Source organism: Mauremys reevesii, linkage group 2 (assembly GCF_016161935.1).
Source record: "Mauremys reevesii isolate NIE-2019 linkage group 2, ASM1616193v1, whole genome shotgun sequence".
In the NCBI taxonomy this organism is placed as follows: Eukaryota; Metazoa; Chordata; order Testudines; family Geoemydidae; genus Mauremys; species Mauremys reevesii.
This window is the reverse complement of record NC_052624.1, coordinates 111,977,100-112,002,544: the sequence shown is the minus strand read 5'-3', so window position 1 is coordinate 112,002,544 and position 25,445 is coordinate 111,977,100. Positions and strand designations below refer to the sequence as shown.

The 25,445-nt window shown below is 45.1% G+C and overlaps 1 protein-coding gene across 13 annotated transcripts in view; it reads right to left on the bottom strand.

The window, feature by feature from the left end:
* The window catches only part of LOC120396454 (poly(rC)-binding protein 3-like), a 585,054-nt gene that overhangs the window by 298,931 nt on the left and 260,678 nt on the right, over window positions 1-25,445 (bottom strand). The window contains exon 1 of one of the 13 annotated variants that reach the window (XM_039521357.1): window positions 18,661-18,685. The exons of the other annotated variants lie outside the window; for them this stretch is intronic. The gene's annotated coding sequence lies outside the window, so the exon portion shown is untranslated. Of the gene's footprint in view, window positions 1-18,660; window positions 18,686-25,445 lie in introns of those variants that run through there. 13 annotated transcript variants of the gene reach the window in all.

Genomic DNA, 25,445 nt, shown 5'->3' with positions numbered 1-25,445 from the left:
TACTGTCACACAGCGGCGTTGCAGGTGGGTGCAGAAGGTGCGACAGGCCAGGCGGATCACGCGCAGCTCGCGGACATTGATGTGCAGGGCGAGCTCCTGGGGCGACCACAGGCCTTGGGTGTGGAGGTCGCCCAGGTGAGCTCCCCAACCGAGTGCTGAGGCATCCGTGGTCAGAGTGGCCGACGGAGGAGGAGGGCGGAATGGGACTCCGGCACACACGACCTCCGGGTCGAGCCACCAGTTGAGGGACTCGAGGGTCGGCCTGGTGACCGTGACCACCATGTCGATGGGATCCCGATGCGGTCGATACACCGACGCCAGCCAAGACTGGAACGGACGGAGGCGGAGCCGTGCGTACGCGGTGACATACGTGCACGAAGCCATGTGGCCCAGGAGGCGGAGACAGGAGCGCACCGTCGTGGTCGGGAAGGTGACGAGGTCCCGGATGATGGAGACCATCGTCTGGTGTCGAGCGCGAGGGAGACAGGCCCTGGCCACCGTGGAGTCGAGGACCGCTCCGATGAACTCCACTCGCTGTGCCGGAATCAAAGTGGACTTCTCGGCGTTGTTGAGAAGACCGAGTCGCTGAAAGAGCGACAGGATTTCTGTCATCTGGTCCATCACGAGTTGTCGGGACTGAGCTCGAACCAGCCAGTCGTCGAGATACGGGTAGACGTGTATCCGACGACGTTGGAGGGCTGTGGCAACTACTGCCATGCATTTGGTAAATACCCTCGGGGCGGTGGAGAGTCCGAACGGCAACACGGCGAACTGGTAGTGGGTGTTGTTGACCACAAACCGGAGGTAACGACGATGGGGAGGATAGATTGCGACATGGAAGTAGGCGTCCTTCATGTCGAGGGCGGCAAACCAATCTCCCGGATCCAGAGAGGGAATGATGGTCCCCAAGGTGACCATGCGAAACTTGGGCTTGAGCAGGTACTTGTTCAGCTCGCGAAGGTCCAGGATAGGACGTAGCCCCCCTTTCGCTTTGGGGATGAGAAAATAACGGGAGTAGAATCCCCTGCCCCGCCTGTCTTGAGGCACTGCTTCTATGGCACCCACGCTCAACAGAGTCTGGACCTCTTGTAAGAGGACTTGCTCGTGAGAGGGGTCCCTGAAGAGGGACAGGGAGGGTGGGTGGGAAGGAGGGGGCGAAACAAATTGTAGGCGGTATCCCGACTGGACCGTTTGAAGCACCCAGTTGTCTGTTGTTAACTGGGACCACGCCGAAAAGAAATGAGAAAGGCGGTTGTAAAATAACGGGGAAGGATCTGGTAGGGAGAGAGATGGGCCGTCCTCGAGCGTCCCATCAAAAGGCCTGCTTAGCCCCCTGAGAGGCCTTGGAAGCGGCCTGGCCGTGGTTACGGCGGTTGCCAGAGGGACGACGGTGATTTTGGGCCGGTCGCCGGCTGTTGTATGGCCGATACCGCTGCTGATAAAAGGGCCGGGAAGGCTGCTGCCGAAAGGACCTGCGCTGTGTCGCCGGCGTGTGCATGCCGAGAGTACGGATTGCAATACGGCCGTCCTTCAGGGTCTGGATTCGAGAATCCGTCTTTTCGGAAAAGAGACCCTGTGTGTCAAAGGGCAGGTCCTGCAGAGTATACTGCACCTCTGGCGGCAGGGTAGAGGATTGCAGCCAGGCGATGCGCCGCATTGACACGCCAGAGGCCAAGGTCCGAGCTCCGGAGTCCGCAGCATCGAGGGCGGCCGTGATGGAGGACCGAGATGACCTTCTGCCCTCCTCCAACAACGCCGTGAACTCCTGGCGAGAGGCTGAAGGCAAGAGCTCCGTGAATTTCGCCAGGGACGTCAAGATGTCGTAGACATACCTGGCGAGGAGGACCATCTGATTGGCAATTCTCATTTGCAAACCGCCTGCCGAGTAGACCTTGCGGCCTAGCAGGTCCATGCGCCGAGCCTCCTTGGATTTAGGCGCGGGGGCAGGTTGACCGTGTCTCTCACGGTCATTAACCGACTGCACCACCAACGAATCCGGGGTCGGGTGGGTGTAAAGGTACTCGTATCCTGTTGGGGGAACCGAGTATTTCCGCTCAACCCCGCGGGCCGTGGGAGGAATGGAAGCAGGGGTTTGCCAGAGCGTAGTGGCGTTCTTTTGAATTGTCCTGACGAAGGGCAACGCCACGCGCACGGGAGCGTCCGCGCCCACCACATTGGTGATAGGGTCCTCGTCCTCCTGGACCTCCGCCACTGGGAGATCCTTGGCCGTCGCCACCCGGCGAAGGAGGTCCTGATGGGCCTTCAGGTCAATAGGCGGTGGATCCTTGGCTGCAGCGCCGGCCACCGCCTCGTCCGGGGAGGATGAAGAGGACAAGCCCTGCACTACGGCCTCCGCAGCAGGGGCTGTAGACTGTGCCTCGGTAGGATCTCGCAGCGTGGCGGACTTGTGGTCCGGTGGAATGGGGGACTCATGGTGAGGAGAAGGAGCCGGCCGGCTAACCATCGCCTCGGGGACTCTGCGCTCGGCGGTTAAGTCTCTCAGGGGAAACGGTACCCCCTGTGCCTCATGCTGGGCCCATGGAACCCAGAAGCCCCACTGTTGAGACCCCTGAGGATCGCCGTGTGGGGTCGGTGGCAGATGCGCGGCACTGTCCACACCAGAGGCCACCGATGCCGGGCAGGATGGCCAAGGAGGCGCCGAGGTGCTGACAGACTGCACAGCTGAATGCGGTATCCTCTCCGCAGACGGTACCGAGGGACGGCGTGAGTATGTCCGGTACCGGGACGGTGATCGAGACCGTCGGTCACCGCGGTGCCGGGAGCTCGACCGGTGCCGGGAGCTCGACCGGGAGCGGGATCTGCGGTGCCGGGAGAGGCTGCGGGAATCGCGATGTCGGGAACGACGCCGGGATGGAGACCTCCGGTGGTGCCGACGCGACGGCGATCGGGACCTGGATCTGCGCCGGGAGTGCGACCGGTACCGAGATGACGAACGGTACCGGGACTCTGACCGGCGGCGGGATGGTGACCGGTACCGAGACGGCAACCGGTGCCGAGATCGAGAAGGCGATCGCCGTCGGGACCGGGAGCGTGATCGGGACCGGGAGCGTTGCTTGTGCCGACGGTCCGCGGAGGGCGGGCGGAGCATCATTGCCGGCTTCCCGACGGACGTTACAGCCCGCACCGGCGGTGCCGGGGGCCGGAGGCTCGGTGCCTCTACGAGCTGTATGAGCTCTCGGGCTGCAGAGAAAGTCTCCGGTGTCGAAGGCAGCCGTGGCTCAACCGCGGACGGTGCCGGGGAGCGTGGCGGTGCCGGACTCGACGGGCCTTGAGGCGCCGGAGTCAACGGCCCGGTGCCTCCCTGGCGCATGGCCACCGCGGGAGGCGCCGATGGCGCAATAGTCAAGGCTGAGTCCTGTGCGCGGGACTTAGCAATAGCCTTAGCCAGTCTGCGCTTCCTGGCAGGCGAAAGAGATCGGTGCCGGGTCTTCTCAGGGCCTGACTGAGGCTGGGGTGCCGTGGTGCCGGAGCGGCTCGGCGCAGCCGGTGCGCTCTGCACCGATGAGGCTCTCGGTGCCGGCGCGGCCGGTGCCGGGGGCTGCAGCGACGCCTCCATAAAGAGCTGCTTCAGTCTATTGTCCCGCTCCTTACGCGTTCTCGGCTTGAACGCGGAACAAATTTGGCACTTGTCCGTGCGATGACCCTTGCCGAGGCAGCGAAGACAGGCGTCGTGCGGGTCCCCGATCGGCATAGGCCTCTGGCAAATTGCGCAGGGCTTAAAGCCCGGTGCCTTGGGCATGAGCCTGCACCGGGGAAGGAAAGGGAAGAACCCTCCCCCTAACCCTAACACTAAACTTAACAAACTAACGATAACTACAACTATCACAACTAACTATATATACTAAGATAACTATATACAAAAAACCGGTAGCGAGAGCTAGGGTAGTGGAGGACAAAGAGCACTCCACAGTTCCAACTGGCCGTCACGGGTGGTAAGAAGGAACTGAGGAGCGGATGGGCCGGCTGGGGTATATAACACGCGCCATAGTGGCGCCACTCCAGGGGGCACCAGCCGGCCCGCCGCTGTTGCTAGGGTAAAAAAGTTCTGTGATGCCGTGCACGCACGGCGCGCACACCTAACTGGAATGCATAGGAGCAATCACTCGAAGAAGAACCTAACTGCTCAGCTGTCAGCTTCACTGCAGGCCACGTTTTATTTTAATAAAAACTCAGGGAGTGAGACAGACTCTTTATAAAGTACACCAAAGGCTTTGAGCTTGGCTAAGTGAACCCATTAAGTCTTTATTATTAACTGATCTTAAAGTTCTATTTAAATATGAAGTGTTAGTGATCCGATGAGATGCTGACAATAAATTTAATTGACTGTCTTTTTTCTTTTTCGGGGCCAAACACACTGAAATGCATTAGCATTCCACTATTGGAGATGTGCTTTCCTCATTAGACTCAATACACAGATGTATCCACCTCCCACCATAAAAACATTCATAAGTGAAATCTAAATTAGGGAACTTGGGCAGTTTCCTTAACTTCTAGGCTTTAATAAGAATGTAACATATTTAAACAGATGGAATATAATTGGGTAGAGCCAACTGATGGGCTTGTTAGAAAGCAAACCATATAGCTCTTTTTTGCTGAAAATTTTTTGAGCAGTCAGGATACAGAAAACCAGTAGTACTGAAGACGACGACAGACCCTTCTCCTAGCAACTGGACATTTGAGTCCATCACTCACACATCCTGGGAAATTTGAACAAACTCAATCACTTGCATTTCTCAAGGGGAAATCTTTGGGGGGTGGGAAGGGGGAAATCTGACTGGACTGTAGATTCAAAAGATATGGCTTCCTCAGTAAACTAGAGGAATGAAAAATCAGTTTTACATTTCTAGTAATTTTTTCATATAAATTAACCGACTATATATATAGCTAACTAGATTTACAGGAGACTACTAGAATTAGATTCCAAAAGTAATGACATTACCATTTATGAGTTGATGAGCACATCCAAGCTTTTACTAATAGAACTTCCAGTTACCAAATCAAACTTCTATCTTGTTCTGTCTTTGCAATTTGATGTCATTCCATGCAATGCTGCACCATAAGAAAGTACAATGATTTTTAAAAAAAAATGACTTTGACAAGCCCTGAACTTAATAGAAAAACATAATTCAGGTTTTATGGTACTGAACATTCAAAGTTCATTATCATCATTGTAACTGTTACTGTGACACAGTTAGAAGACAAAAAGTAAACTATGGTATAAAGATACCTTGAGACAATGTCTGCTCTGTTTTGCATTCTGTTCAAACCCACTGACATGAAGAGTTTGGGGAGGGGTAAAATTTAGGCACTTAAAAAAAATGCCTTTGTACAATGAGAATTACTTTGCGACTCCTACTTCAATTCCGTATAGTAGTTTGTGTGAAATCCTGAACCCAATGAAGTCAGTGGGTGTTTTGCCATTGATTTCAATGAGCCAGGATTTCATTCTCTGTTTTCTGTTGGTAGGTAAGACATATATATTAGCTGTATAAGTATTCTAATCTTTTAATAAAAACTTTTTTTAAAAAGTGATTTTTGTGTATTTTTCAAAAGGCAAAATAACTTGTCTACACTGGCCGTGTAATTTCCAGCTCAGGTAGCGATACAGGCACTAGCTCTCATTGAGTTAACTCCTAAAAATAGAAGTGCAGCCCCAGCAACCCAGGCTAGTTGCCCCTTATATGATCTAGTCTGAGGCTTGGCATGTACTTGGGGTGGCCATCCCATCCCATCACTTGTGCTGCCATGGCTACACTTCTATTTTTCGCACACTAGCTCTGATTAAACTAGTGTGGGCATATCCACTTGAGCTGGAAATTACACCTTCAGATCCAGTGCAGCCCTTACTTCTGTGAGCAGTCACCCCCACCCCTTGTCCCAAATGTATTTAATTTTGAACAAGGACTGCACTTATATTTGATGCAATCATTTGTTTTCTTTAAGTGCATTTAGGAAAAGATGCTTCCTTTCAATTTTTTTTTAATTCAGCCACCCACCTCACTAATATATCTTGTGATTTTATTCAAATATAAACTTGAAAAATCCCTCTCTCACACACACACTTACTTTAAGTTTAAAACTATTTTATTTGCTTTTGCCTTTCTTTACAATAAAAACTGAAATAAACACGTTCCAAACTTCTCCAGGGAAAAGTTGATTACCAGTAGGCCTGTTTTCTGTGTCCTACACTGCCCCTTGCTGGAGCTTCTCATAAGTGTTAGAACGTTCTGTCTAATGGAAAACACTAATTAGAACTTATATCAGTTTCTTCACTTCAGCAATTCAATCACAAAATCATTGTAAAATATGATTCCTCAGTCTTATCAGTGGGCTAATCAACAGTTCATTATCTCACACACCGACTCCCTTTCTTACCAAAACACTAACCATTCCCATTTGGGAAGGTTTTTATTTTAACTACATCTGCTGGTAAGTGTTTGGATTTTTCCTGATTACTAGTTTTTAGAAATAATTGTTAAAGGAAGGAAACATTACAATTACAGCTTCAGAAATATGAGTACTTTCATATTAAAGAAAAATGTAAAAGTAGCTGGAGGTTCTTCTAGACATTATATTATGACTAAGATGTACAGGGAATGAGTGAATGTGTGCTTTATATAGAAATAAGAAAAAAGGGGGAAAAATGCTCACCTACCTAAATCTTTCACTTTTGAAACTACTGCAGCATTTCCTGTCATACTTCAAAACTGTATGGAGAGAAAATGGTGCTGAGATAATCACTATCTGCTGCTTTTCAGTGTGTTACTGGGACAAATTAATTTATTTTCAAAGTCAGTGTTAGTTTGACAAAATGAATGCATATGAAAATCTGCGATCACAACTCAGTATTTTTAAATATTCTCATTTCTGCCCTTTTCTGGTTTTCTTAAATCTGCCATCAATTATGCTCTTCAATCCTAAAAGGAGAAATCATTTTGATTAAGTATCAAAAGATGTCCTGCACAGTGATATATGCAGGATAATTGAAATATGGATGTTAGATGTCTAATCTGAAAATTGCATTCAAGCAAATCTCACCACAATCTACCTGCTAAACACTTTTTGACACAAACTACTTGTGATATACCATTTCTATTTATACTTTTTTTTTAGTCATGCTGGTATGATTAGTTGGATGGTATGTGTGTGTTGGAGCAGTGTTTCAAAATTCGGGTCCTGGTTCGCGGCATGTAAGGCACTGAGTTGCTCTGGTCAGCACCGCCGACTGGGATGTTAAAAGTCCCCTCGGCGGTGCTGCCCAGCTAAGGCAGGCTAGTGCCTATCTGTTCCGACACTGCGCTGTGCCCTGGAAGCAGCCTGCAGCAGGTCAGGATTCTAGGCAGGGGGGGCCACGGGACTCCATGCGCTGCCCTCACCCCAAGCACCAGCTCTGCACTCCCATTGGACGGTTTCCAGCCAATGGGAGCTGGGGGGGCAGTGCCTGCAGGTGAGAGCCATGCAAAGCCGCTTGTGCGCCTCTGCCTAGGAGCCAGACTTGCTGCTGGCTGCTTCCAGGGCGCAGCCTGGTCCGCCATGCCAGGACAGGTGGGAAGCCTGCTTCTGCACCCCGGCTGTGCCGCTGACCAGGAGCCGCCAGAGGTAAGTCTGTGCCCCAACCCCATGCCCCATTCCCTTGCCCAAGCCCTGAGCCCACCCCAAACCTGGGACCCCTTCCTGCACCCGAAACCCCTCCTCATCCCTGGCCCCACCCCAGAGCCCGCACCCCCAGCCCAGAGCCCTGACCGCCTCCCGCATCCCAACCCCCTGCCCCACCCCAGAGCCTCCTCTCACACCCTGAACCCCTCATTCCTGGCCCCACCCTGCAGTCTTCACCCCCATACCCCAACCCTCTGCCCCAGCCCTGAACCCCTCCTACGCCCCTCATCCCCAGCTCGATTGGGTCATGGGCATTAACAATTTTCTTCAACTGAGTCCCCGGAAAAAAAGTTTGAAAACCACTGTATTAGAGGAGTGGCTCTCAACCCTTGCAGACTTCAGGAGTCTGATTTGTGTATACCCCCAAGTGTCACCTCACTTAAAAACTACTTGCTTACAAAATCAGACATAAAAATACAAAAATGTGTCACAGCACACTGTTAATGAAAGATTGCTTATGTTCTCATTTTTAACGTATAATTATAAAATAAATCAATTGGAATACAAATACTGTACTTACATTTCAGTGTATCGTATATAGAACAGTATAAACAAGTCATTGTCCATATGAAATTTTAGTTTGTACTGACTTCGCTAGTGCATTTTACGTAGCCTGTTGTAAAACTAGGCAAATATCTAGATGAGTTGATGTACTCCCTGGAAGACCTCTGAAGGCCTCCAGGGGTACATGTATCCCTACTTGAGAACCACTGTGTTAGAGTCTCTACTTAGCTTTGGAAGGTCTGTTTGCAAATCAGATTGCCTTCACCCTTTCCTTCAGATGGGAGATGAACATTCACACATAGGTGAATACTGAAAGTGGGGCCTAAGGCTAACCTTGATAGTGTTTCTATATGCAATAGACATCTTGTTTGTAAACAGATATGAAAGCACCACATACCGCACTTGATCTGCGCACAGAACTACCGCTGGCATTGCTGCTTTGTAGACTGGGCAGAATATGGGTCAAAACAGATTACTGTTATTATTTGCAAGACCATAGTGCCTAGGAGCCCTGGTCATAGTGCCAGGCACTGTACGAACACAGAAAAGATAGTCCCTGCCCATCTAATGAACATCTTAGATGTCTGTACACTAATGCAAAAATTAGAAATATTAGTGAATAATCACAATGATGATATAACTGCCATCACAGAGAGTTGATGGGATAATTCACATGACTGGAATATTGGTATAGAAGGGTACACACCTTGTTTAGGAAGGAATAAAAAAGGGAGGAGATGTTGCCTTGTATATCAAGGAAGAAGAGGTAGATGAGGCTTTTTTTAAGCAATTAACAAAATCATCCAAAGCACAGGAGTTGCTAGGGATGGGGGACTTCAACTACCCAGCCGTCTTTTGGGAAAATAATACAGCAGGGCTCAGATTATCCAGCAGGTTCTTGGAATGCAACAACTTTTTATTACAGAAAGTGGAGAGAATGACTAGGGGAGAGGCTGTTTTAGGTTTGATTCTGACAAGTAGAGAGGAACTGGTAGAGAATTGAAGGTGGAATGCAGCTTGAGTGAAAATGATCATGAAATGATGAGTTTATGATTTTTAGGAATGGTAGGAGGGAAAACAGCAGAATAAAGACAATGGATGTCAAGAAGGAAGATGTTAGCAAGCTCAGAGAATTGGTAGGTAAGAGCCCATGTGAAGCAAGTCAAACAAGAGTTCTGGAGAATTGGCAGTTTTTCAAAGAGACACTATTAAGGCCATAACAGCAAACAATTCCAATACATGGGAAAGATAGGAAGTATGGTAAGAGACTACCCTGGCTTAACCAGGAGCTCTTCAAGTACCTGAAATTAAAAAAAAAAGTAATGCAACAAGTGGAAACGATGTCAAATTATGAAGGATGAATATATATAAAAACCCCAACACAAGTATGTAGGGGCAAAATTAGAAAGGCCAAGGCAGAAAACAAGAGTAAATTAGCTAGGGACATAAAGGGTCACAAGAAAACATTTTACAAATACATTGGAAGCATGAGGAAGAGGAAGGACAGGTTAGGCCCATTACTCAATGAGGAGGGAAAGACAACAACAGAAAATGCAGCAATGACTGAAGTGTCAAATGCCTTTGTTTTGGAGGGGAAGGGATAGCTCAGTGGTTTGAGCATTGGCCTGCTAAACCGAGGGTTGAGAGTTCAATCCTTAAAGGGACCTTTTAGGGATTTGGGGCAAAAATCTATCTGGGGATTGGTCCTGCTTTGAGCAGGGGGTTGGACTAGATGACCTCCTGAGGTCCCTTCCAACCCTGATATTCTATGATTCAGTTGTGAAAGCAGGAAAAAAATTAATAAGGATTTGAAGGGGATCTTAATGCATGTCAGTCAGTTAGCAAGAGTTAGCCCAGCTGTAACCCTAATGACGTGAGACTTCTAGAAGCAAGGATAGTGTGAGGCAAAGGAAAAGAACTGTGTAAAAAGTTATTACGACCTTATAACTAATAACCAAATATGCAGCCTGGTGTTTTCTAGGAGTGAGAAAACAAGATAGCAGAATGGCTTATGTATAAACAAAATGTAGTTGTTGCTCTTTATTGTTTGTATTATTGCTAGTTATTGTCTGTAACAAAAGTATAAAGGCTTGCTGTAATTGTTTACCAGTTGAGAGACCTGTCCGGGACTGGGGCGACCCTGTGTCCTATGGCACTCTCTCCCTCCACTGTAATTACTGGAGAAATAATAAAGTATTTAATTTTGCTGCACCCAAACGAAAAAGCAAGAACTGAGTTTTTCTCCGACAATTTGGGGGCTCGTCCGGGATGGCAACGCCCACGGACCCACAGACGGCTACTACAAATCATTCCCCTTCGAACCCCATGGCGCCACATAAAAGGTATAAAACCTTTTAAAATCTCTATTGGGATATCGAAAAAAAACTGTCCGTAAGGACGTCTGTCTCTGTTGGGCTCATGCCATCTGAACTTATTGACTGTGCAGCAAGATCAAATGCAGAGTGGTATTGGAAAAAGGCCCCAACAAGGTTAGTTTATAGCAGTATTGGGAACTGCTAAGTTGGCCAACAAGGTAATGCATAGGTAAATGCATAAGGTAATGCATAAGTAAATGCATTAAAATGCACCGGTGCTAAGGGGTTTTTACCGCCTCAAGAGGGGTTGTCATACCGCCTCATAGTATTGGTCCGGACCAGGTAAAAATGCATCGTGGTTTAAAAAAAAAAAAAAAAAAAGAGGCCTTGGTGTGTGTGTGTGTACACCAGAGTAAGTGACTGTTACCAAAAAACGCCCAAAGTACCTTGTAAAGCAAAAGCTCGTAATCAGGACTACTCTAACGCAAGCCCGGTAACTAGTGGATCTTTAGAAGATCCGACCCACGGTGGGCTGACTCGGCCTGGCATAGTCCGGCGAGGAAGCTGCCTGGGTCTAGGAGTGTGTGAACCCATCTTCCCTCCACTTTCCTTTCCATGTGGGCTACTGACAGTCTAGTCATCTCACTAAATGCAATCAAAGTAAGCGGCGCCGTCTCCCAAAGACTAGCCGACGCTCTTTGCTGAAGGGAGGTGTAGAAAAGTCGTGGTCATCCTCGTTAGTCTCTCTCGTGTAAGTACCCTGTAAAAAAAAATCCTTAGTTTCTGAGCCGCTAGCGCGGACAGAGCACCCTCTCTGTGTATGTAAGTAAAAAATGGGTAAAAGACAGTCTAAATATTCCACCTCATCCCCTAAAAGTACCCCAGCATATTACATGTACGTACATTATGGTCCCAAAACCTGCAGGTATTTAAAAAATTAAAATCTTCACACTCGTAAAAATCCATCTAAACAATGCCCATTAAAAAGTACCTTCAATATAAATAAAATCATACATCTCAGAGGAGCTTTTAATCACCAAAAAAAAGCCTCTAACACAGTGTGAGCAATTTGTCTAAGAACGGGTTAATTTAAAATTCAGCTTGGCTTAAAAATAAAAATAAAGTTGCTCTACGTTCAAGGTCAAAAATCAATGCAAACTATGCTAAGTACAAAAAAAAACCTGCTTTCAGCCTCAGCTGGCTGTAAAAAATAAAAACAAAGGCAAACCAAAGGCAATACAAGTCTTGTCCAACACAGTTTTTACCAAAAAGGTTAGCAGTGATCAGACAACTAGCATAGCCAACATCAGTGTAAATACGGTAGATTTGAGGCTATCCTAGAAATGAACAAATTAAGAATTGCTTCAAGTTAGATGTCTTCAAGTCAGCAATGGCTGATGAAATACCTAACAAAATGGCTGAAGAGACCTCTGAGTCATTAGTGATTATCTTTGAGAACTCGCGGAGGATGGGAAAGATCCCAGAGGACTGCAAAAGGGCAAATATAGTATTTATCAATAAAAAAGGGGAATAAAGACAACCCAGGGAATTATAGACTAGTCAACTTAACTTTATTTGCTCCATTATTTTTTCCAGGTACCAATCAGTTTGTAAGCACCTAGAAGATAATAAGGTGATAAGTAACAATCAACATGGATTTGTCAAGAACAACCTAACATCCCTCTTGGTCAGGGTAATAAGCCTTGTGGATGTGGGGGAAGCAGTACATTTGATACAACTGGACTTTAGTAAGTCTTCTGATACAGTCTCACATGATCTTCTCATAAGCAAACCCAGAGAAATACAGTCTAGATGAACTAACTAAGGTAGATGCTGAACTGGTTGGAAAAGCATACTCAGAATAATCAGTGGTTCCCAGTCAAGCTGGAAGGGCATATCAAGTGGGGTCCCTCAGGGATCTGTCCTGGATCCAGTTCTATTCATAATCTTCATAAATAATTTGGATAATGGCACAGAGGATACACTAGGGTGACCAGACAGCAAAAGTGAAAAATCAGGACGGGGGTAGGGGGGTAATAGGAGCCTATATAAGAAAAAGACCCAAAAATTGGGACTGTCCCTATAAAATCAGGGCATCTGGTCACCCTAGGATACACTGACAAAGTTTATGGATGATACCAAGCCGGGAGGGGTTGCAAGTGTTTTGGAGGACAGGATCAGAATTCAAAATGATCTTGACAAACTGGAGAAATGGTGTGAAATAAATAGGATGAAATTCAACAAGGACAAATGCAAAGTACTGCACTTACAATAGAATAATCAATTGTACAAACACAAAGTGGGAAATGACTGCCTAGGAAGGAGCACTACAGAAAAAGGTTGTGAGGTCATAGTGGATCACAAACTAAATGAGAGTCAACAATGGAATACTGTTACAAAAAAAGTGAACACCATTCTAGAATGCATTAGCAGGAGTGTTGTAAGCAAGACTTGAGAAGTAATTCTTCCACTTTACTCAGCACTGATAAGGCCTCACAGTAGTATTGTGTTCAGTTCTAAGCAACACTTTGGAAAAGATGTGGGCAAATTGAAGAAAGTCCAGAGGAGAGCAACAAGAATGATTAAAGGTCTAGAAAACATGGCCTACGAGGAAAGATTGAAAAAAATTGGGTTTGTATGGTCTGGGGAAGTGAAGACTGAGGGCAGGACATGATAACAGTTTTCAAGTATATAAAAAGGTTGTTACGAAGAGAAGGGTGATAAATTATTCTCCTTATCTACCAAGGCCAAGACAAGAAGCAATCAGCTTAAATTGCAGCAAGGGAGATTTAGGTTGGACATTAGGAAAACCTTCCTAACTATAAAGGTGGTTAAGCACTGGAACATATTACCTAGGGAGGTTGTGGCATCTCTGCCACTGGAGGTTTTCAAGAACAAGTTAAAGAAACACCTGTCAGGGATGGTCTAAATAATACTTAGTCCTACCTCAATGCAGGGGACTGGACTAGATGATCTATTGAGGTCCCTTCCAGTCCTACATTTCTATAACTGGTCAGTGTGATAGGCAGTGGTCTCTGCACACCAGCAGCCTAACTGTCGTCATTTTTTTTGCATGGATCACAGTGAAAGAGAGTTTTGAGTAGGGTTTTGAAAATGGATAATGAGGTAGCTTTGGGGACATTTACGTGGAATTGCTTCCAAGCATGAGGAGCAACTTGGGAGAAAGCATGAAAATGTTTATTTGAAAATTTAACAAATGGATGATAGAGGCTGGAATCCTGGATCACTTAGAGGCGAGATTTGACGTATTGACAGCAAACAAGAGATGCAAGGTTGTGCCTTTGGCTGTGACAGGACTAGAAAGTGAAGACAAGCAGCTTGTTTTGTGCAATAGAGAAGGCAGAGCCAGTAGAGGGATTCAAAGAGAGGGGTAACATGGTCCAAATAGGCTCAGAGGATGATCTTTACAGCAGCGTTCTGAGTGGGGCAAGATTGCATTTGTCTAGGCCAGAAAGCAGGATGCTACAGTAATTGAGCTGCAATGTGATAAAAGCTTGGTCAGGAGTTTTAGCTTGGGGATGGAATTAGAAAGGCTGCATCTTAGAGATGTTACGCAGAAAGAATCAGCGAGATTTAGACATAGCCTGAATGTGAGGAACTAGAGCAGGGGTCTCAAACTCCTGGCCTGTGGGCCTTCTGCGGCCCACGAGCCTCCCCAATATGGCCTGCAGGGCTCCAGCAGTTCTGGGGCTGGGTCTCTCTCTTGGCCTCACCTGCCGCCCCCAGGCGCTCCCCTGTCAGTGCAGCGGAGCTGAGTGGCGTCTGCTGGCTTGCTCCAATGGCTGCCAGCCCCTACCTGCGGCCCAGGGGCGGGGTGGGGCAGGGCTGTGCCTCTGTGTGCTGCCCCCGCCCCGAGTGCCCCTGTGGCCAATGGGACGCTGCGGAGGGGGTGCCTGGGGACAGAAGCATGCAAAGGCCCCCCCAGCCCACCCCACTTTGGAGCCCCAGGTAAGTGCCACACCCCTGACCCTCTCCCAGAGCCTGCACCCTCACCCCCTCCTGCCCTCAAACTCCCTCCTAGAGCCTGCATCCCTCCCCACACTCCCCAGCCCCCAAACTCCCTCCCAGAGCCTGCACCCCAGACTCCCTCCCCCATCCAAACTCCCCCTCAGAGCCCAACCTCTCACCCCTTCTGCACCCAAACTCTCTCTCAGAGCCTGCACCCCAATCCAATACCCCAGACCTCCTCCCCCACCCAAAATCCATCCCAGAGACTTAGGCAGGTGGGGGGTGGGTTCTGGGCAACATGAGTGACATTGGCCCACCGGGAGGATGAGAGGACTGGCACTGGCCCTAAGGTAAATTGAGTTTGAGACCCCTGATCTAGAGAGAGATCTGAATCGAAGATGATCCTCAGGCAGTGGGCCTGAGAGACACAACGACTTTGTATTTGGAATACTACCTTAAACTTAGAAACAAATAACAAAAGTATTAAAATACCTGTTAGTTGGCCCAGTGCTTAAATACCATCGTAAAGAGCTGCTATATGAAAGACCTGGCCTCACTGAAGTCAATAGCAAAACTTCCTTTGATTTCAATGGGGGCAGGACTTCACCTGTGCACATTTCCCTGGGAATACAATTGGTTGTGTCGTCAAGGATAGAATGTGAATCTCACCTCTGAAGTAATGCTCCGTACTGACAGATTCACGGGAAGTAAGGGCTGGATGTGGTACTGCGATAGCAGACAGAAAAACTGGGGTAGGAGGGGAGTAAATAAATGAAAACAGAATAAAAGAAAAGGAAGCTCTGCAACTCTTAGAGAACCCCCCTCCAAAAAACCCCCAACCTAAAATACTTACCATCATCCCATTTCTATGCTTTAGTCCCTCTGGTAATTTAATAGCATAACTCTGCCACCTTCCAGACAATAGATCCATGCAGGTACAGTTCAGCAGTTCCAGTAATCCAAAGTGTCTAGGTCCCTGATTCAGCAACATGCTTGACCATGTGTCTAACTTGAAGCATGTGACTACTTTCACTAAAGTCAATCGGTTAAAATTAGGCATGTGCTTAACTCCACTGCTGAATTAGGGCCTGAGATCACATTCTGGTAGGGGGCTTGTAAGCTGGTGTGCCAATGCAACAGCACCCCCTTTGTTCAGATGGATTATTGCACAGAGTTTGCTTGGTCTGGTGGGGCAGCCAATCAACTTCTCTTGCCTGAGTCCCATTCTGGGCTATGAAGGGTGTTAGTTTCAGTCCTGCTGGGGTGTAAGTGTTTTCCCTTATACTTGGAGTGGTTAGCTGGGCCTGGTCTTCAGGGGGTCTGGAAGCCTCTTTGGTTCTTAAGTCTCTGTTGAAGGATTAGTAGGGAAACGCACCCATCCACTCCGCTGGGTTCCAGCTCAGAGCCCTGTTGCGAGGCAGGTGGAATCAGGTCTCCACAACTCCTCCCTCTGTGCCCTGTGATCCTTCCTACCTTCTTTGGTTCTTTAGGATTCTCCAGCCTGCAGATCTGGTCATCCCTTCTTTGGGGTGTAGCCTCTGTGGGGCTTCTCACCAGCTTGCTGGCAGGACTTTGCTTCTCCAGCTTGCTTGCTCCTCTGACAGCCGCCTCACCTCTCTGCTTCTCAGCTCTTTTATTCTCCCAGCTGCAGTGAGGCTGCTAGTCATTGCTGTCTGGCGGTTGCTGCATTAACTCCTTGGCTGCCAGGCCAGTAAGGGTCTATATACCTCATGACAGGGCTCCAAAGCATTAGCAGCTGTAGGAGCACCTGCCTTTCCTGCAACAATCTGGCAGTAACAGCAGAGCTCTGAGTGGCAATTAAAACAAATGGTCTTCATTAATTAATGCATATGATGTTACCAAAAGAAGAATCACAATGACGAATCTAAAATTTTGCCTCAGTGCCATTATTGATTAAATGTCAACTCTAGAATGAAGAGACATCTTAGAACATTCAGGTGTCTCGCCTGGAGCGACCATCAGGTTGCTCCTCAGGAAAGCCTTTCATGGGGGAAAAAAAGGAAACCTTCCAGCTCCACCAACCCCCTTGTCCCTAGAAAAGAATACAAATAAATGTGGTATCACCTGCATAGTGTGGAAATAGGAAATGATCAAAAACCTATGTCTGAGCAGATCTAATTTTAATAAAAATAAGCATGACCACTCTAATTTGAACATACTGCTTGTTTGAGAGGGAAGGAAGATATTAAAGAAGAGAATGAAGCATTGGATTTCCCCTTATTGTGTACTAGCTTTCCAAAAAGCAAAATTATTATTCAGTTTCTTTGCATCCTCACATGAAGACATTCATGAGTTCTTGTGTAGTAATGAGTAATATCACACATTTCTTAATCTAACCACCCTATAGGGCCTTGCCTAAACTACAGACTACAACTACAAATTACTTTTACCTAAACTTGCATTTAAAAAGGATGCCTCTAAATCACTAAAAGGACAAATCTAGCAGTATAACATGAATGGCATTAGACATGTGACTTTAAGTGAAAAAAATACATAAGGTGATTTTGTAAAGTGCTTGTGTCCTGAACAGCTGTTTTCCCCACAATGTCCCAAAAATCTTTTCCAGCAATTGATTTACAGTGACTAAACAAACCAACTGACACAGAGAAGGATGAATGCTTTCTAGTTAAGTGATTATCCATAGCTGACATACAGAAATAAAGGCTTTGAACAGGTTTGGCATTATCAAAAAAGATAAACAATAATTGACCAGGCTTTGCTTCATGTCTTTTCTTCTTTTTGGCAGTGGTAAAAAGAACTTACAATGTCAGAGAGGTTTCTCTAAACAAAAACAGATCAAATATGTCAGGATTCAATTTTACTATAACATAAATTACTTTCACACACTCTCCTTATTCTGTTAAGACAGACATATCAGAACAAAGATTGCTCAAGTTATTCATACAACTAGTCCTACTGCTTCCAATTTAAGAGCCTGATTCTGCACACATTGAAGATAAAGAAACCTTTGCCATTGTTTTTAAAACATATAGTAGCTCACCGTAAAATAATAGAACAAGTAAGATTCGGCCCATAATTCAATGGTCCATATTTCGATGACAATGACAGTATAAATTGAGAAGAGAATTAATTCTCAGCCTAAGACTCTTATATCTATGCTTCACTTTCAGTCAAAGCTCTTAAGCTTTGTCTTCACTAGGAAAAACATTGTGTTCTTAACTTGAGTTATCTTACGCAAAGTAAAATCCTAATAAAGACAAGATTGTTTGTAGTGTTTACATGAGTTATGAGGTCCAGGTAAACTAGAGGGAAGCCTAGTGTTCATGTTGACCTCCTATATGTCGAGATATGTCCATTTAATATTTTCATTAAGAGTTCTTACTATTAATCAGATCCTGCAAATATTCATCTGCAGGACATATTGCAACTTCATCTACTCTATGCTCTGCGACTGGAAAAGTAACCCAGCCACACTTGCTAGCCAAGGTTTATGCTGACACTGCCATCTCCAAGTACAAAAAATAGATCTCACACAACCAGGTTGGACTCTTCCTGCAGTTACTGTGTATCTTTTTTTTATAATTGTGTTTCACAATGTAGTGAAATGGGAAATGAATTTGAATACATGTTAAGAATCACACTACAGTAGAATCTCAGAGTTACGAATTAACTTGTCAACCACACACCTCATTTGGAACAGGAAGTTTGCAATCAGGCAGCAGCAGCAGCGAGAGAAAGCAAATACAGCACTGTACTGAGATAACGAACTACTAAAAAATAAGGGGAAAGTTTAAAAAAGATTGGACAAGGTAAGCAAACCTGTTTCTGTGCTTGTTTCATTTAAATTAAGATGTTTAAAAGCAGCATTTTTTTCTGCATAGTAAAGTTTCAAAGCTGATTTAAGTCAGTGTTCGGTTGTAAACTTTTGAAAGAACAACCATAATGTTTTGTTCAGAGTTACGAACAATCTTCATTTCCCAAAGTGTTTGTAACTCTGAGGTTCTACTGTACTTCCATATCAAAGTATATCAAGGGTTACTGAATGACACTTTGCCTATAATATAACTCAGGACCACCTGAAAGGTATCTGTTAATGCTGCATTACAATTTTCTATTTGTTCATGGTCAGTGGGTCACTGTATCATGAGTATTAGTAATGTGTATCACACCCTGACTCACTATCGCTAAAAGTGTGATGTTTCTTAATACTTACATTTTAGTTGTCTTTGGAGTCTGGGGACACATGGGGATAAATTCTGTTCCCTTTCCTTGAGACATGGGAGTTATGCTTTAGTAAGGACCTCAGAATTTGGCCCATGTTACTGATTTACACCCTGGGTAACCTCACAGATGTTTACAAGACTATCTGGAGTGCAAGTCAGCACAAAATGTGGCCCATGTGACATATGTTGTCCTCAGCATTCATGTGACTGACAGCCTGGAAAACATCAGAGTTCTGAAGGACAACACTTCTACAGTTCAGAAGTATTTAGTTAATCAACCCACTTTCCTCTCTTTCACTATGATGTTTTATTTTTCAAGATTAAGACGGCTGTGATTTCCCACATACAAATAGTACAGTCCTACGGAGAAGGGCAGTTAAACAGCTGGTGCTTTGCGATTTCTGACATCCCAGGTCTAGTTTAAAAAAGCCACTTACTTCATGGCTTAGAGAAAAAAGTGAGGATTCTAAGCAGCAGCACTGGGAACTTTAGGTGTTTAATATTTTATAGGATGCTTGATTTTTATTAGCTTGCTTGTTTAAACCCGTAGGTTTGTAGATCTTTTTAGCCAGAGGACCAAACATATTATCACAAAAAGGTGAAGATGCACTAATTACTATGGTGAAATTTCTCTGCACTGTTCTGAACCAAGTTTGTGTTAGTGCAAGATGATGCTGATCTTACAGTAGTTGGAATAAGTTGGACTTCACGAGGCAGGTGCACAGAATTCTTTTGCAGATAGGCTTGTGACATACGCTTCCAACTTCAAATTTTGTCATTACAGTTTTACATGTGTGAAATGGTGTGGGAAAGTACGCACAACTTTGACAATTCTGGCTTGTGGAGAGAAGGTAGGGGTTGATGGAGCCACCCACAGAAAGTCAGAGACACATTTCTGATACATTACATACATAGACACATATAGGGATCCATACCAAAGCCAGGTTGGGTAGAAAGTAGTCAGAGGCATATGCATGCCAGTTTCACTCTCAGACACTCTGAAGTTTCTGCATTAACAGAGGCAAACTGCATGTGTGAAAACAAACAGTGTAAACCATAACCAAAGTGTAATTAACAGTATGCTAGCAAGAAGTCTTACTAAATAGTCTCACTACACAATAAACTAGATACTTAAGCTTCCTGACCAACTTGAACCAATACCATTTGACTTACGAGTGAGCTCAAATAACCAGCAACGAGACAAAGAAACACTTTTTTTTGGGGGGTGCTATTATTATGCCTGAGGACAGGGGTGGCTCTAGGCATTTTGCTGCCCCAAGCACAGCAGGCAGTCTGCCTTCGGCGGCTTGCCTGCGGAGGGTCCGCCTGCGGGAGGTCCGCTGAAGCTGCAGGACCAGCAGACCCTCTGCAGGCAAGCTGCCGAAGGCAACCTGCCTGCCGCCCTTGCGGTGACTGGCAGAGCGCCCCCAGTGGCTTGCCGCTCCAAGCACGCGCTTGGCGTGCTGGTGCCTGGAGCTGTCCCTGCCTGAGGAAAAACAGAAGACAGATGTGTAATTGGCTGAAAAAAAAAATCTTGAATTAAAGATTTGCTTACATTTTTCTAAAACTTTTACAACCTCAAAAACAAACACTTAACACTGGGACACTGCGCTGAAGATTACTAATGCAAGAGCCTAGGCAGATCAACAGAAAGAAGCATTTTCATTACAACTTTTCTTTTTGAGGTTTTCACCAAGCTCTATCCACGAATACAAAGAAGAAAAATCTGTAAAAAGAGACGATACACAGTAACACCAAGAGAGGCTAGCTTTCTTTCAGTATAAGGAAAGACATATTCACCCTAATTCCTCATCTTCATGTTCAAGGTGAAATTTCGTCTACTTACAGTACTTTACTAATGGTTATTCCAGAACACCATAATTTAATCAGAGGTAGCTGATTTTAGTTTAAAGCCACAATTCTTCATTGTTGATGGTCTTAGCACTCAGGCTCAGTACTTTAGTGTAATGAATACGAAAAATTAATCTCGGAAGCTGTTAGAGATAAACTCCCAGTAAACAATTTTTTTTTTTTTAAATAGTCAAGCTCTATAGCATCCTGTTCCTAAAAAGACTATCAATGACCCTTCATGGCAGTGTTTCCTCTTATCATGGACACCATACAGGGCTCTGTGTAGGTTAAAGAATCTATTAGTGGGGAAGAGGTAGGCAATTGGCAGGTCATGGAGTGGGCAGGGCACAGAGCAGGGCTACATATCTGCAGGCACTCCTGCAGTGAAGCCAATGAGACTACTCATATGTAGATAATCATGTGCTTGTTTGAAAAATTAGGTCCTAACTATGGATTCTTACAATTCTCAGCACCCAAACATTGTAACTTTAAATGAGTTAGCCCAGAATGATTTACTGAACACCATACCCCTTTGGCCCCCAGTTGTTCAATATGAATGGTAGCGCTGCATTTGTAGTGTTACAGTTAACATTTCAGCACTCCCACAATAAACCTTATATTAGGCACTACATGTCTCTGATATAAAAATCTCTTCTGTCTCAACTATGGTGGGGAAATACCTCCTAATCTCTGCCAGGAAGTATATTTTCTTTGTAAAAGCTGCTGGGAAGTAAGTAAGTAAGTAAGTTAGAGTGTGTGTGTGCGTGTGTGCATTAATTTCTGGTGTTCATATGATTTTATACTAACTTCTAGCATACAACAACATTTATTTAAAAATTCAGAAATACTGCAGGACATTGGTCTTTAATCCAGAACAGGTCTTTTGTTGTTCTCAAAATTCCTATTAAATTTAAGTCTTTAATTCAATCACAGTAGAATCTGTTCCAGTCTTTTTAAATATGTCTAATGAAAAATCCAGATAATGGGATTCCTGTGTAACAACACGGGGAAAAAACTAAGATATGTGAGTCTCCCACAAATTTACAGTAGGATGCAATATAGTTGCAGTGAATATACCAAGATTTTTTGGCAGTGGCCAGTTTCGATCACAACTTATTTTGTGTAAGGAGACAATTCAATGACATACTGTACTTTAAAATGTAAAATAAAACTCCAGGATACACACATACAAACCCTACATACAAATGTTATGAGTTAACATCAAATTATGCTATGACTTAAACCTAAGAAGATGATATAAACCTCCAATAGCTATGAATGGTAGGAAGCCTCCTTAATATTTCCTGTCATGTGTACTTACTAGTATCTAACTGTCTGCTCTGAACTTTCTTGTTTCCATTGCCATGGATCCCAATGTTAATGTTCTTCTAATGCAGCTTGTGTATGTGAATTAGATTATTAATTAGATATTGAAGGCTTGAGTGCTATTCCCCCATCCATCATTAATTGTTTTTCAACAAAAAGTACTCCTTGAAGATGATGTGCTGCTAACGCTAAGCTTTGTGAAGAAAAGCTTTCAGAACACTATACTAGTATTCAATTTAGATAAGGATAAAGTCTATTTGGCAAACTTTGGAGAACACTAGGATAAGGAAGTTATCTGCTGACCATCTGAACTACAACAGTCGACAAAATTCAAGCGTTTTACACAATGTGTAGTAGTAACATAGATAGTGCTTCAGCAAAATGAATAAGAATCACCTAATTCAGAATCATTTAGAATGTTACTGTACCAGAAGCTCTCTCTAGATACAGAGGAACTTGACTTCAGGAGGTGCTCTCTTTTAAGGTGTGATTAGACGCCTTAATCTTAGAAAAACGTGAATACGTTAGTATACAAGTCTTACGTTAGATTTGTTCTAATAATTCAAGATTTGGTGAAATAATGATATAGCTATACTGGCAAACCCCCCTAGTGGAGATGCAAGAGAATTCTTTTGATGTCATAGATTATACCAGTTCCCTGAATAAAATAAACTATACCAGCAAAAGGACTTTTCTGCAATGTAACTGTGTCTACACTAGGACTTTTGCCACCTGTTGGATAGGTGGATGATTTAAAAACAAACAAACAAAAAACCCCAATATAGCTACATTGTCATAACTTATAAGCGTAAACCAGGGTTTAGTATGGGGAAATCATCTGTATAATCTAAAACTAAACTTGATTCTGAAATAAGAAAAAAATGTGTTGATTTACTGCAGACTGACTCATACAATAATAGGTAAAGCCTTTATTATTCTCAGCATAAGAAAAAAGAAAAACACAAACAGACTCTCTGAGGTGGCTTCCCACCTCTCTTGAAAATGGCCCACACAGCCCTTCAGAAAGGCACACTGCAACTCTTGGTGACAGCCTATTTGGCAGAGAAAGAAAGGGAAAAGCTGGTTATCTGTAAATTTTATCTGGCCAAATTTTCCGTTTCAGCAAAACCAGTGCAAAGTGTTTCTATGGGCCCTAACAGAGTTACTCCAGATTTTACACTGGTGAGACTGATCAAAGCTTGTCCCTAGATATCACTTAAGACTTTTCTAACACTTGTAGCGCTTTAACTACACCGGTATAGTTAAAGCAGTACAACCCCCTTAGTGTGCATACAGTTATACACACGGGAGGGGGAATAACCCATACTGATATAAGGCACCTTTATACAGATATAACTGAGTCCACACTAGTGGTTGTATCAGTATAACTTTTTCAATAAAAAAGTCACCTTCCTATCCAAAATAAAGATAATTGTACAAAAATTGTGTAGACAGGCCTTAGTTAGTGACACTTTACACAGTGATCAGCCGAGCTATATTTCTATTCTGCCCAACATTGATTGTGTTTGTGAATTTCTCTTTATTTTCTAAATCAAATCAATGTTGCATTTATTTAAAACCATTGGAAGTGGATGTAGTTACTGAGTTGTGCAGGCGTGCAACAGGGGAGAGGGTGCGAAGAGCCCAGGCCCAACCCCCTGGATGCAGTCCAGCCACCATTATTAATTGTTATTTATTTGTGCCACCATAGCTCCTAGGACTAGTAATAGAACAGGACCCCATTGTGCGCAGTACCCCAAAGAGCTGAAAATCTAAGTCTCTGCGCCTTCCTGAGCACTGACAGCTCCTGAGCGTTTCAGAGAGAGAAAAACCAACCTTGCAGGTGACGAGTAAGGAAATGACTTGTCACTCAGCCAGGACAAAATGATTTGTGATCCCTTCTTGGGCCCAAGCTGACATAGGCCAGTGTGGGCCAAATTACTGGTCTCCCACAAGTTACAGGGCTCAATGCAGGAATTTAACAAGGGGAACCCTCCCCTTTTGTCCTTTTCTAATCTATTCTTAATTTCATTTACAGAGCATTTCCTCAATATGAGCCTGGCCTATTTATAAACATGTATTTAACTGACAGGCTTGAGTAGCTATAGAATAAATGATACACATTTCAAACAAGTGCCTAGATGTGTATTCATTCAAGAGACTAGGCAGCATACAAATGAGCTATTCCATCGTCACAGCCAAATATTTTTCAATTTTATAACCTTCCATGAATTATTTTTAAAGGGAATTTAAATATTCCTCCACCTTACTTCTCTGTAATGCTAAGATTATTACCAATACTGGAAGAGCAGGACATTCAAAGTGATGCTCTGCCCTTCACTCACTCAGTGGTGCCCTTGGTTGTGTTTAAAAAAACCCAACAAAACCGCAGGAGCTAAGGGACGGCATGTTAGTTCATTCTCTGTCATATACTTTCCTGTACGTTGTCAGCTTTTTCTGAACAGCAGAGAGGCAAACAGAAGGAGTTTGCCTGGGATCCCGCTGAGCAGAGGTACGCTAAGTGCTGCAGTAGGGGGACTGCGCTGATGAGTATCTGAGTGTCTGTTGGGGGGGCAGTTTGGCAGTTTGACTGTGTGCTTGATTGTTTGATTGCTTGTTTGACCAGTTTGATTTGGGAGTGCTTTGTTCCAGCTGGGCCTGACTGTTATAAAAAGGCAGTCAGCTGCGAACCAGCTGAGCAGCGAACAGCAAAGAGGCGAACAGAAGGAGTTTGCCTGGGAGTTCGCCTGGAGAGAGCTCTTAGAAGGAAGAGACCATGGATGCTGAGCAATCTGCCGTTGTGACCTGCACAGGATGCGCCATGTTTGTCTTCCTTCCACAGGATAGAAGCGACTTTGTCTGTACAAAGTGCAAGCTGATCTCCATATTGGAGGAGAAGATTCAAGGTCTGGAGAAACGGATATCAACCCTGCGTTCCATAAAAGAAAATGAGGATTTCCTGGATAGACGTCAGGATCAGCTTCAGTGGGCACAATGTTCTGAAGATTCAGAGCAGGCTACACAGCGGGGACAGAAGGCCAGTGAGGATAACTGGCGGCATGTGACATCCAGAAGAGGAAAGAGTACCAGAAACGTCCATGTACCAGAAACACAGATACAGGTGAGCAACCGTTTTCGTGTTCTCTCCGCAGGTACTAGTGCAGAGAGTGGAGTGGATGATACATCTGAGGGAACAGAGCAGAAGGAGACTCCACTGATTGGAAGGCATGAGATGCGCCGTCCTAGGGATGGGGGTTCCACGACCACCACTCCCAGGAGGAGGAGGAGGGTGGTGGTGGTCGGGGACTCTCTCCTCAGGGGGACTGAGTCATCTATCTGCCGCCCTGACCGGGAAAACCGAGAGGTGTGCTGCTTGCCAGGGGCTAGGATTCACGATGTGACGGAGAGACTGCCGAGACTCATCAAGCCCTCGGATCGCTACCCCTTCCTGCTTCTCCACGTGGGCATCAATGATACTGCCAAGAATGACCTTGAGCGTATCACTGCAGACTACGTGGCTCTGGGAAGAAGGATAAAGGAGTTTGAGGCGCAAGTGGTGTTATCGTCTATCCTCCCTGTGGCAGGAAAAGGCCAGGGT